Raw genomic sequence first — 13,156 nt, 5'->3', positions numbered from 1 at the left:
ATGACTCATCCTCATAAGAAGGAGCTGCCTGGTGACGGTGACGACAGTAATTAGGTCTGTGTGAGTCAGGACACTTCCTGGTAGGGGGTGGAGGGGGGAAAAGACAGGGAAGGGAGGCAGATAGGTGATTGAAGCACATTACACAGTTATATAACTTTGTAATGTGCTTCAATTACTGGGAAAAAGTTTTTCATGGCACTTGTCCTTTAATGTATTGTATGTTGAGGCCAAAACTCTATGGAAAACTGGCAATTGATTCTGAAGCCACAAAATTTCACCCTAAGGCTTTATTCACACGTTCCGTAATTTACGGATCCGTATTGACGGATCCGAGTTAGTGCACATTTGTAACGCCCGGAGTAGTGGATCCACTGGACCGGCACCAGCGATGGCACAAACCTCACCAGGGAGCGGAGTCTAAGGGGCCGCTGGTTTTCACCAGAGCCCGCCGCAAGGCGGGATGGACTTGCTGCGGCAGGCGACCCCCAGGTCGCTACCCCTGGCTTGGTTGCTGGTGACGGCAGGCGAGGCGTGACAGGAGCAGGTACTGACAATGGCGTGTAAGCGTACCGCAGGTGACAGGCTGAACACAGGAACAGCAGAGAGACGGGAAGCAGGAACCAGGGACTAGGAGTAGGGACTGGGTAGCGGACAGGAATCAGGAACAAGGACTAGGGACCAGGTAGCGGACAGGTATCAGGAACAAGGACTAGGGACCAGGTAGCGGACAGGTATCAGGAACAACAGGGAGCTGGGCCAAACGCTATGGGAAGCATGTAGAGGCTCCAACACAGGGGACAGGGCATGCTGGGATTTATAGGGAGTGATTGGTGCAACTAACCAATTAAGGGCGGACTGGCCCTTTAAATCTGAGACAGCCGGCGCGCGCGCGCCCTAGGAGGCGGGGACGCGCGCGCCGGCCGGCACAGATGGAAGGCGGAGCGGGACGAGGTGAGGCGCCCCCCGGGGCCGAACAGACCGCAGCGCCGGGTCCCTGCACCAGGACCCCGGCAGCTGCCTGGGCAGGATGGCGGTCGCGGCGGCGGCCCGGAGCACGGGACGCCGCCGCGGCCATGACAGTACCCCCCCCCTTTGGCCTCCCCCTCTTTCTTGCCTGCAGGAACCCCTTGATGAGATCCTTATCCAGGATGTTAGCCTCGGGTTCCCAGGACCTCTCCTCAGGACCAAATCCTCTCCAGTCCACCAGGAAGAAACGTCTCCCTCTGACAATTTTCATGGCCAGAATATCTTTAACAACGTAGACGTCGTCTGAGACGGCTTGTGGTACAGAGAACGGAGACTGATCGGAGAACCGGTTGAGGACCACAGGTTTCAAGAGGGAGACATGGAAGGCGTTCGGAATCCGCATAGTAGGAGGCAGGCGGAGTTTGTAGGTGACAGGGTTGATGCGTTTTAGCACCGAAAAAGGACCAAGGAATCGAGGACCCAACTTGTAGCTGGGAATCTTGAGTCGAACATATTTGGCCGAGAGCCAGACCTTGTCACCTGGACGAAAATTCGTGGCAGGTCTCCTCTTCTTATCCGCCTGGTCCTTCATGCGTTCAGAGGCTTTGAGTAAGGACTGTCGAGTTTGTTCCCAGATCGACTGTAGGTCAGATAACAGCTCCTCCACGGCTGGGACCCCAGAGGATGGAGAGAGAGGCAGAGGAGGACGAGGATGATGCCCGTAGACCACATAGAAAGGAGACTTGCCTGTGGAACTCGAGTCCAGATGGTTATAGGAGAATTCCGCCCATGGAAGGAGATCGGACCAGTTGTCTTGGCGGCTGGACACAAAATGCCGTAGGTAGTTACCCAGGATCTGATTGACTCTCTCCACCTGCCCGTTAGACTGGGGATGGTAGGCTGATGAGAAGTCCAGCTTTACTTGGAGCTGCGAGCAGAGGGAACGCCAAAACTTAGAGACAAATTGAGAGCCTCGGTCGGACACAATGTGAAGAGGAAGTCCATGCAGGCGGAAGATGTGTCGGAAGAACAACTGAGCCAGATGAGGAGCAGAGGGTAGGCCAGGAAGAGCCACGAAGTGAGCCATTTTAGAGAAGCGGTCCGTCACCACCCAAATAACTGTATTGCCCGCAGATGGAAGTAGGTCTGTGATGAAATCCATCCCAATGTGGTGCCAGGGATGGTCCGGGACTGGCAAGGGCAAAAGTAGGCCGGCAGGTCTTTGACGAGGAGACTTATTCCTGGCACAGACTGCACAGGAGGCCACAAAATCCTTGACATCCTGGAGGAGATTGGGCCACCAGTAGTGACGGGAGATCAATTGCCCAGTTTTTTTAGTTCCTGGATGCCCGGCCACCAAAGAGGAATGCCCCCACTTCAAGATGCGTTTACGGAGCGCGGGGCGCACATAAGTCTTCCCGGGGGGCAGTCTCTGCAGAGCAGACGTAGCTACTGGTACTAGGCGGTCGGGAGGTATAATGTGACGAGGAGATTCCTCTTGCCCCATGACATCGGATGCTCGGGATAATGCATCGGCCTTTAGATTCCTCTCGGCTGGACGGAAATGGATGGTAAAGTTGAACCGAGAGAAGAAGAGAGACCACCTGGCCTGCCGGGGATTGAGGCGTTGAGCCGACTGGAGGTAGAGGAGGTTCTTGTGGTCCGTATAGATGTTAACGGGGTGTTTAGCCCCCTCTAGTAGATGACGCCACTCCTCCAGTGCCAACTTAATGGCCAGGAGTTCACGGTCCCCAATAGTATAGTTCCTCTCGGCAGGGGAGAAAGTCTTAGAAAAGAACCCGCAGGTTCTGGTCTTGCCTGATGAGTCCCTTTGCGAGAGAACGGCTCCTGCGCCCACAGAAGAAGCATCGACCTCGAGAGAAAACGGCCTGGAGACATCCGGGCGGACTAGGGCAGGAGCAGAGGCAAAGGCAGACTTGAGGCTATTGAAGGCTTGTTCGGCCTCTGGAGGCCAACGTCTGGGGTCCGCCTTCTTTTTAGTGAGAGCCACGATGGGTGCGACCAGGGTGGAGAAGTGAGGGATGAATTGCCGATAATAGTTGGCGAATCCAAGGAAGCGCTGGATAGCTCTAAGTCCCACAGGGCGTGGCCATTGGAGGACAGCTGAGAGCTTGGCCGGATCCATTTGTAGACCCTGGTCGGAGACGATATAGCCAAGAAATGGAAGACTGCGCTGATGGAAAACACACTTCTCAAGCTTGGCGTATAAATGATTGGCCCGTAGTCTTCGGAGGACCTGACGCACTTGTGCCACATGAGTCTGCTGATCTGGGGAGAAGACCAAAATGTCATCCAAATAGACAATGACGCAGACATAGAGGAGGTCTCGGAAGATGTCGTTCACGAATTCCTGGAAGACCGCTGGGGCATTGCATAGGCCGAATGGCATGACCAGGTATTCGTAGTGCCCATCTCTGGTGTTGAAAGCGGTCTTCCATTCGTCTCCTTTGCGAATACGGATCAAGTTATACACTCCCCTGAGATCCAGTTTGGAGAAGATCCTAGCTCCACGAAGACGGTCGAATAGTTCAGGAATAAGTGGCAGAGGATAGCGATTTTTAACAGTCACCTTATTCAAGCCCCGGTAGTCTATGCATGGGCGAAGGGAACCGTCCTTCTTCTGGACAAAGAAGAATCCTGCGCCAGCGGGAGACGTGGATTTACAGATGAAGCCCTTTTGTAAGTTCTCCCGGATGTAGGAGGACATGGCTTCAGTCTCGGGCACAGAGAGAGGGTATACCCGACCACGTGGAGGAGATGCCCCGGGAAGAAGGTCAATAGGGCAATCATAGGCCCGATGAGGTGGTAGAGAGTCCGCCTCCTTGGCCGAGAAAACATCACCGAAATCTTGATAGTCCTCCGGTAGACCGGCTAGAGGCTTGACATCAGCAGGTGACCTCGTAGAGCACTTGGGTTGAGGAGATCTCAGACACCGGTTATGACAGTCCTGGCCCCAGCTGAGAACCTCCCCAGTTCTCCAGTCCAGCTTAGGGGTATGAAATTGCAGCCAAGGAAGGCCCAGCAGGATGTTGGAAGAGGAATGGCACAAGACATAGAAGGAGATCCTCTCCTGATGTAAGGCGCCCACCTGGAGGGCTAGGGGTGCCGTCTGGCAGTGCACAGTTTCGGTAAGAATCTCCCCCGTAACCGAAGAGATAGACCGGGGTTGGGCTAGCTGGATCACGGGTAGCCGCCATCTTTGGACCAAAGAAGCAGAGATGAAACTGCCAGCAGAGCCAGAGTCGATGAGGGCAGTAGTCTGGAAAACTTGCCCTGAAGGCGTCTGGATGGAGACGGGTATAGTCAACCTTGGAGAGGTGGCATTCACACCTAGGGAGGCCTCTCCCACCGGACCTAGGTGCGAGCGTTTCCCGGACGCTGAGGACGCTGGGGACATCTCTGCCGGTAGTGATCTGCACCACCGCAATAGAGACAGAGATTCAGCTCCATCCGACGGGCTCTCTCATCAGTCGTCAGACGAGCTCGTTCCACCTGCATTGGGACCTCTGGAGACGACTGGGGTATAGGAGCAACGGGACTCTGGAACACCGGTGCCAGCCGAGGATGGCGACGGGGCAGGCTCAGTCGTCGTTCCTGCCGGACCTCCTCCTCTCTCTCGGAAAACCGGTTGTCGACTCTGGTAGCCAGTAAGATAAGATTGTTTAGAGAAGAAGGGAGGTCGCGGGCGGAGAGTACGTCTTTCACTCGGCTGGATAGGCCCTTCTTGAAGGTGGCTACAAGGGCGGCCTCGTTCCAGTCCAATTCAGCTGCCAGGGTGCGGAACTGGATGGCGTAGTCACCGACAGAGGAGCTCCCCTGAGAGAGGTTGAGAAGAGCAGTCTCAGCAGAGGTGGCACGGGCAGGTTCCTCAAAGACGGAGCGAAACTCGGCCAGGAAGGCCCGGAGATTGGCAGCAACAGGATCATCACGGTCCCACAGTGGCGTGGCCCAGGCCAGAGCTCTACCCTCCAATAGGCTGATGATAAAGGCCACTTTAGAGCGCTCGGTGGGAAACTGACTACTTAACAGTTCAATATGCATTGTGCATTGAGTCAGGAACCCCCTGCACAGCTTGGGATCGCCTCCATATTTATTCGGGAGGGCCAATCGAAGTCCCGAGGTGGCTGCAGGTGGTGGTGGGCGCTGGCCTGTAGTATGCTGCTGTAGGGCGGCAGTCAATTGCTGGATTTGCTGCGACTGCTGCTGGATCTGTTGAGCCTGTTGAGCGACCACTCTGGCGACGTCACGGAGATCAGGCACCTCGCCGGGATCCATGGTTGGAGCCTACTGTAACGCCCGGAGTAGTGGATCCACTGGACCGGCACCAGCGATGGCACAAACCTCACCAGGGAGCGGAGTCTAAGGGGCCGCTGGTTTTCACCAGAGCCCGCCGCAAGGCGGGATGGACTTGCTGCGGCAGGCGACCCCCAGGTCGCTACCCCTGGCTTGGTTGCTGGTGACGGCAGGCGAGGCGTGACAGGAGCAGGTACTGACAATGGCGTGTAAGCGTACCGCAGGTGACAGGCTGAACACAGGAACAGCAGAGAGACGGGAAGCAGGAACCAGGGACTAGGAGTAGGGACTGGGTAGCGGACAGGAATCAGGAACAAGGACTAGGGACCAGGTAGCGGACAGGTATCAGGAACAAGGACTAGGGACCAAGTAGCGGACAGGTATCAGGAACAACAGGGAGCTGGGCCAAACGCTATGGGAAGCATGTAGAGGCTCCAACACAGGGGACAGGGCATGCTGGGATTTATAGGGAGTGATTGGTGCAACTAACCAATTAAGGGCGGACTGGCCCTTTAAATCTGAGACAGCCGGCGCGCGCGCGCCCTAGGAGGCGGGGACGCGCGCGCCGGCCGGCACAGATGGAAGGCGGAGCGGGACGAGGTGAGGCGCCCCCCGGGGCCGAACAGACCGCAGCGCCGGGTCCCTGCACCAGGACCCCGGCAGCTGCCTGGGCAGGATGGCGGTCGCGGCGGCGGCCCGGAGCACGGGACGCCGCCGCGGCCATGACAACATTGAAGTCTATTGGGCTATTCACATGATCAGTAGCAGAAATGGATGAAAATCAATCCGTAAAAAAAAAGGACATGACCGGGTGCGGACCCATTTTTTTTTTTGCGGATCCTCTCATTGAAATCAATTGGTTACGGATTGTTTACGGATTGTAACATGTTGGCATCCGTATTTCCGCAAAAAAATCCGGATGAAGTGCATTGAAAAGCAATGAGTAGTAAAAAAAAATGGAATTACGGAAATACGGATGGAAAACGGATGTCCAATCCGCAACTTCTCACGGGTTGTTTCAGGACCAGAAAAAAATACTGAACGTGTGCATAAGGCCTAATAGATAGATAAAGCAAGTCCTTACATACAACAGTCAGAAAGAACTTCTGGAAGCTGTAAATTACTTCCTATGTAGAAGATGGGAGCGTTTTCAGGGTCCTGTACAGATCACACGGGGTCCCAGAAAAATAAAATGAAGTCGCCCTTAATTGGTGCCGAAAGGAGCAACTCATCCTGGCACAGGTAAAGAGCAGTACAGGACATGTAGTATCACACTGTACTATGGAGAGGAGATACTAGACACACACAGCAGTACAGGACATGTAGTATCACACTGTACTATAAAGAGGAGATACTAGATACACACAGCAGTACAGGACATGTAGTATCACACTGTACTATAAAGAGGAGATACTAGGCACACACAGCAGTACAGGACATGTAGTATCACACTGTACTATAAAGAGGCGATACTAGACACACAGCAGTACAGGGCATGTAGTATCACACTGTACTATAAAGAGGAGATACTAGACACACAGCAGTACAGGACATTAGTATCTCCTCTTTATAGTACAGTGTGATACTACATGCCCTGTACTGCTGTGTGTCTAGTATCTCCTCTTTATAGTACAGTGTGATACTACATGCCCTGTACTGCTGTGTGTCTAGTATCTCCTCTTTATAGTACAGTGTGATACTACGACACACAGCAGTACAGGACATGTAGTATCACACTGTACTATAGAGAGGAGATACTAGGCACACACAGCAGTACAGGACATGTAGTATCACACTGTACTGTAGAGAGGAGATACTACACATACACAGCACTACAGGACATGTAGTATCACCAGGGGCGTAGCTAAAGGCTGATGGGCCCTGGTGCAAAATTTTAGCTTGGGGCCCCCCCATCTCCCCCCGATCAGGCAAAGTCCTATCTAACGTTATATCCAATTACTCTAATGTGCCACCATGTTCTAATGCCCTGTCACTGCCTCCACCTCATGTACTGCACTACTGCCCCCTATAATTAATGGACTGTACTGTGTCATTGTCTAATCATTGTATTCCAGTCTTTGACTCTACAGCTGAAAAACTACAACTCTCATCATGAACTGCCAGTTGGAAACGATGGGGGTTGTAGTGCTGCAACCTGAAGAGCCACATGCTGCAAAACTACAACTCCCATTATAAACTGTCAGCAGGGCATGATGAAGTTTGAACTTCTGCAACCTGGAGAAGTCACCTGATATCACCTGCAGTCCTATGTAACACCACAGTTAACAGTGATATCCCTCTGAGTACAGATAATGTAGTAGTCATCTGCAGTCCTATGTAACACCACAGATAACGCAGTGATATCTCTGAGTACAGATAATGTAGTAGATGTCACCTGCAGTCCTATGTAACACCACAGATAACACAGTGATATCTCTGAGTACAGATCATGTAGTAGATGTCCCCTGCAGTCCTATGTAACACCACAGATAACACAGTGATATCTCTGAGTACAGATAATGTAGATGCAGCACAAGCTGGAGCTCAACGCGGTAAAGATACGGCCATAGGACACAGCTTGGGCCGCCAAGGCAGATGTCTGGAGAAGGGGGCGCTGGTACTTGCTGTCATCTGATTAGGTAAGAGGCCCAATCAGATGACAGCATGTGCCAGCGGGCGCAGCGGAACAGATTAGCACAGTGCTTCCCAACCTTTTCCACCTCGGGGCACCCCTACTAAATGATGTTCTACAAAATAAGAAAACCGTCATACAGTGACTCACCAGTGATGTCTTCTTTGATCTGAGGCGTCACTTTCCCTTTTCCTCTCCATCCGGCCCAGTCCTCCAAGATGATTCCTTCCAGATACGTTTCATCCCCTTAGAACCTGCGAGACAAACAATTTAGGCTCCGCACATTTCTAGCAACTTCCTTCCCTTCCTCCCTCCTGTAGGCTCCCATAGTAACTGCGCTGTTTGGTGTAATGTGCAGTAAAGTGAGTAGGAATGTGGGATGCCCCCTGTATGTAGGATTCCCTGCTGTGCCCCCATGAGCTAATAATGCCCCCAGAGGTGCCACCATGAGCTAATAATGCCCCCAGAGGTGCCCCCATGAGCTAATAATGCCCCCAGAGGTGCCCCCATACAATAATAATGCCCCCAGAGGTGCCCTCATGAGCTAATAATGCCCCCAGAGGTGCCCCCATGAACTAATAATGCCCCCAGAGGTGCCCCCATCAACTAATAATGCCCCCAGAGGTGCCCCCATGAGGTGCCCCCATCAACTAATAATGCCCCCAGAGGTGCCCCCATGAGCTAATAATGCCCCCAGAGGTGCCCCCATGAGCTAATAATGCCCCCAGAGGTGGCCCCCATGAGCTAAAAATGCCCCCAGAGGTGCCCCCATGAACTAATAATGCCCCCAGAGGTGCCCCCATGAACTAATAATGCCTCCAGAGGTGCCCCCATGAACTAATAATGCCTCCAGAGGTACCCCATGAACTAATAATGCCCCCAGAGGTGGCCCCATGAGCTAATAATGCCCCCAGAGGTGCCCCCATGAGCTAATAATGCCCCCAGAGGTGCCCCCATATACTAATAATGCCCCCAGAGGTGCCCCCCATATACTAATAATGCCCCCAGAGGTGCCCCCATGAACTAATAACGCCCACAGAGTTGCCCCCATGAACTAATAATGCCCCCAGAGGTGCCCCCATATACTAATAATGCCCCCAGAGGTGCCCCCATACAATAATGATGCCCCCAGAGGTGCCCCCATGAGCTAATAGTGCCCCCAGAGGTGCCCCCAAGAACTAATAATGCCCCCAGAGGTGCCCCCATACACTAATAATGCCCCCAGAGGTGCCCCCAAGAACTAATAATGCCCCCAGAGGTGCCCCCATACAATAATAATGCCCCCAGAGGTGCCCCCAAGAACTAATAATGCCCCCAGAGGTGCCCCCATATACTAATAATGCCCCCAGAGGTGCCCCCATATACTAATAATGCCCCCAGAGGTGCCCCCAAGAACTAATAATGCCCTCAGAGGTGCCCCCATATACTAATAATGCCCCCAGAGGTGCCCCCAAGAACTAATAATGCCCTCAGAGGTGCCCCCATATACTAATAATGCCCCCAGAGGTGCCCCCATACACTAATAATGCCCCCAGAGGTGCCCCTAAAAAAACAAACATCCTACTCACCTAATCCGCGCTGTGCAGGCAGATGCTCTCCTCCTCCTCTTCGGGCTCCATCTTGCGAGCCGCAGGGACGGGACTTCCGGCAGACGTGATGACGTCACATCCTCACGCCTGCCGGAGAGGTCACGGCCCGGCCTCCCATAGGCTGCTGGCATGAAGTGCCGGCAGCCTATGGGAGAGAATACAGGAGGAGGACGCTGACAGGTCCTTCTCCTGTATTCTGATCGCTTTAATGTTCCGCCCGCTCAATGTGCGGGCGGAACATCAAAGCGATCAGTGCATCCCGAGAAGCTGCGCGGCCGCAGCTTCTCGGGATGCTTAAAGTGACACTGTCACAAGTGGCAAGGGGGGCCGTGCGGGCCCCCCTAGCGTAGGGGCCCGGTCGCCATTGCGACCCCGGCGACCCCTATAGCTACGCCACTGAGTATCACACTATACTGTAGGCAGGGCCGGATTAAGGTTGGTGGAGGCCCGGGCGACAAAAAAATAAATAAAAAAAAAACTTCAGCAATCTATACAGATGTCTGCTTACTGTTGGGGACTTAGCATGTACCTCTCCTCGCTCCTGGCTGTAAGGCTCAGCATCCTCCTCTGTGGTGCATGTGATGGTCACTTGAGGAAGATGCCAGGCCTAGAGACAGGAGTGGGGAGGGGTGAGTATCAGGGTGCTTTCTCACATTAGTTGTGTTAATAACGCAATGTGAGAATCTGCTGTTATTCACTACAGGGATATCTGCTCTTATCCACTACAGTTAGCATATCGAGTTGTGAATCGCAAGCGGAATCCAGACTTGGTAGTCTAGGTCCCATTTGCAGTTCCCAATCATATACACTAGCTGAAGCAGTAAAGAGCACCCAAAAAGTACTTAAACACAGTGTAAAATCCATCTGTGCAGCCCTTGCTTCACGAACATTGAGCCATGTAATAGGCTAAGTAAATGATCGCTGATCTGATTGAAAAGCACTATATTGTCATCCGTCTTCTTCAGTTTCTTCTTCTTCCAGACGTTTTTTTTGCGCTAAATACAGCCCGAACCGCTTTGCGCACAGACTCCATTCAAACTGTGTTTCGAAGCCCTCGGCGGTGTGAGGTGTGCTATTTTTAGTTTCTATCGGATTTGTCGTTTTTAAGAAATTTACGTTTAAAGACCCGTAATTTCCCATAGAAAATAATGGCCTATTGGAAATAATGGCCACACTCTAACCGCTAACAGCCAATCACAGCACATATGCAAATAGCTGAAATATAGCAGCCAATAGGAACTCTAAGGTCCTGTCAGGCAATGTATCACAACATCCACAGTCACATGTCCACTAACCGAGCAATGATCTTTACCATTATAAGTAGCAGAGGTCAATCAGTAAAATAGCAGAGCTAAGGCAGCCATGTAGCAGGGACGGTACCCAAGCCGCTCTTAAAGGGACGGTACCCAAGCCGCTCTTAAAGGGACGGTACCCAAGAAGCTCTTAAAGGGACGGTATCCAAGCCGCTCTTAAAGGGACGGTACCCAAGCTGCTCTCAAAGGGACGGTACCCAAGCCGCTCTTAAAAGGACAGTACCCAAGCTGCTCTTAAAAGGACGGTACCCAAGCCGCTCTTAAAGGCACAGTACACAAGCCGCTCTTAAAGGGACGGTACACAAGCCGCTCTTAAAGGGACGGTACACAAGCCGCTCTTAAAGAGACGGTACCCAAGCCGCTCTTAAAGGGACGGTACCCAAGCCGCTCTTAAAGGGACGGTACCCAAGCCGCTCTTAAAGGGACAGTATCCAAGCCGCTCTTAAAGGTACGGGTCCCTTTAAGAGCCACCTGGGTCCCTTTAAAAGCGACCTGGGTCCCTTTAAGAGCAAAATGGGTCCCTTTAAGAGCTAAAAATATGTCCCTTTAAGAGCAAAATGGGTCCCTTTAAGATCAAAATGGGTCCCTTTAAGAGCGACCTGGGTCCCTTTAAGAGAAAAATCGGTCCCTTTAAGAGCAACCTTGGTCCCTTTAAGAGCGACCTGGGTCTCTTTAATAGCGAAATATGTCCCTTTAAGAGCGTAATGGGTCCCTTTAAGAGCGAAATATGTCCCTTTAAGAGCGACCTGGGTTCCTTTAAGACCGATTTGGGTACCTTTAAGAGCGAAATATGTCCCTTTAAGAGCAACCTGGGTGGGTATTATGGCTTAGAGCAGTATTGCCCAACCTTAGGCACCCCTACCGCATAGTTTGAATAAATACAAAGAAAAACTTCATTCAGTGACTCACAGGTGACGTCTTCTTTGATCTGAGGTGTCACTTTCCTTTTCCTCTCCAGCTGTCCTGGCCCACCATGATGATTTCTTGCAAATATAATTCATCTCTTCAGAACCTGCCAGACAAACATCTTAGGCTCCGCACTTTTCCAGGGGGATTGATGGGTCGGCCAGGGAGGCAGCCGGGTGACAGGGACGGAGGCAGGCTTGGACGTTCCCCCCTAATGCAGCGCCGGGGTGAGCTTCCGGCACAGGCAGCCTCTGTATCACACACGCCGGAAGCTCAAAGCTGCGGCCCCGCGCTGCCCAAACTCCTGCTCGGCAGCAGCGCGATGACATCACATCATGTACGCTGCCGAGCAGGGGAGTTCGGGCGCCGCTGGGCTGCAACTGTGAGCTTCCGGCGTGTGTGATACAGAGGCTGCCTGTGCCGGAAGCTCACACCGGCCCTGCATTAGGAGGGAACTTCCAAGCCTGCCTCCGTCCCTGTCGCCCGGCTGATCCTCCTACCCCCCGGCTGATCCCCCTACCCCCACCTCAGCTGCCCCCCACATCTTCTCCCTCCTGCCCCCCCATATTCTCCCCCTGCCACTCTCCCATCTTCCCCCCCAGCTGCCCCCCTCATCTTCTCCCTCCTGCCCCCCCATATTCTCCCCCTGCCACCCTCCCATCTTCCCCCCTCCTGCCCCCCCAGCTGCCCCCTCATCTTCTCCCCCTGCCACCTCAGCTGCCCCTATCTTCCCTCCCTGCCATCCCAGCTGCCCCCCATCTTCCCACTTCTTCTCCCCCTGCCATCACAGCTGCCCCCCAACTTCTCCCCCTGCCCCCCCAATCTCCCCTGCCATCCCAGCTGCCCCCCATCTTCTCCCCTGCCATCTCAGCTGCCCCCCATCTCCCCCAGCTGCCCCATCTTCTCCCCTGCCATCCCAGCTAACCCCCCTGTCCCCCATCTTCTCCCCTGCCATTCCAGCTGCCTCCAATCTTCTCCCCCTGCCACCCCAGATGCCCTCCCATCTTTTCCCCCTGCCCCCGATGATCTCCCCCTGCCATCCCAGCTGCCCCATCTTCTCCCCCAGCCACCCCTAGCTGCTCCCCCTCCCCCTGTCGCCCCAGCTGCTCCCCCTGTACCCCAGCTGCTCCCCCTGTTGCCCAGCTTCTCCCAGTCACCCCAGCTGCTCCCCCTGTTCCCCATCTTCGCCCCGTCACCCCAGCTGCTCCCTCTGTTTCCCAGATTCTCCATCGCCCCAGCTTCTCCCCGTCGCCCCAGCTGCTCCCCCTGTTCCCCAGCTTCTCCCCCTCCCCCTGTCACCCCAGCTGCTCCCGCTGTCACCCCAGCTGCTCCCCCTCCCCCTGTCACCCCAGCTGCTCCCCTTGTTCCCCAGCTTCCCCCTCCCCAGCTTCTCCCTCCCCCCTCCCCACAGCTGCTTCCCAGCTTCTCCCCCTCCC

Source organism: Dendropsophus ebraccatus, chromosome 3, assembly GCF_027789765.1.
Source record: "Dendropsophus ebraccatus isolate aDenEbr1 chromosome 3, aDenEbr1.pat, whole genome shotgun sequence".
NCBI lineage: Eukaryota > Metazoa > Chordata > Amphibia > Anura > Hylidae > Dendropsophus > Dendropsophus ebraccatus.
The sequence above is the reverse complement of the archived record's forward strand: the minus strand, read 5'-3'. Positions refer to the sequence as shown.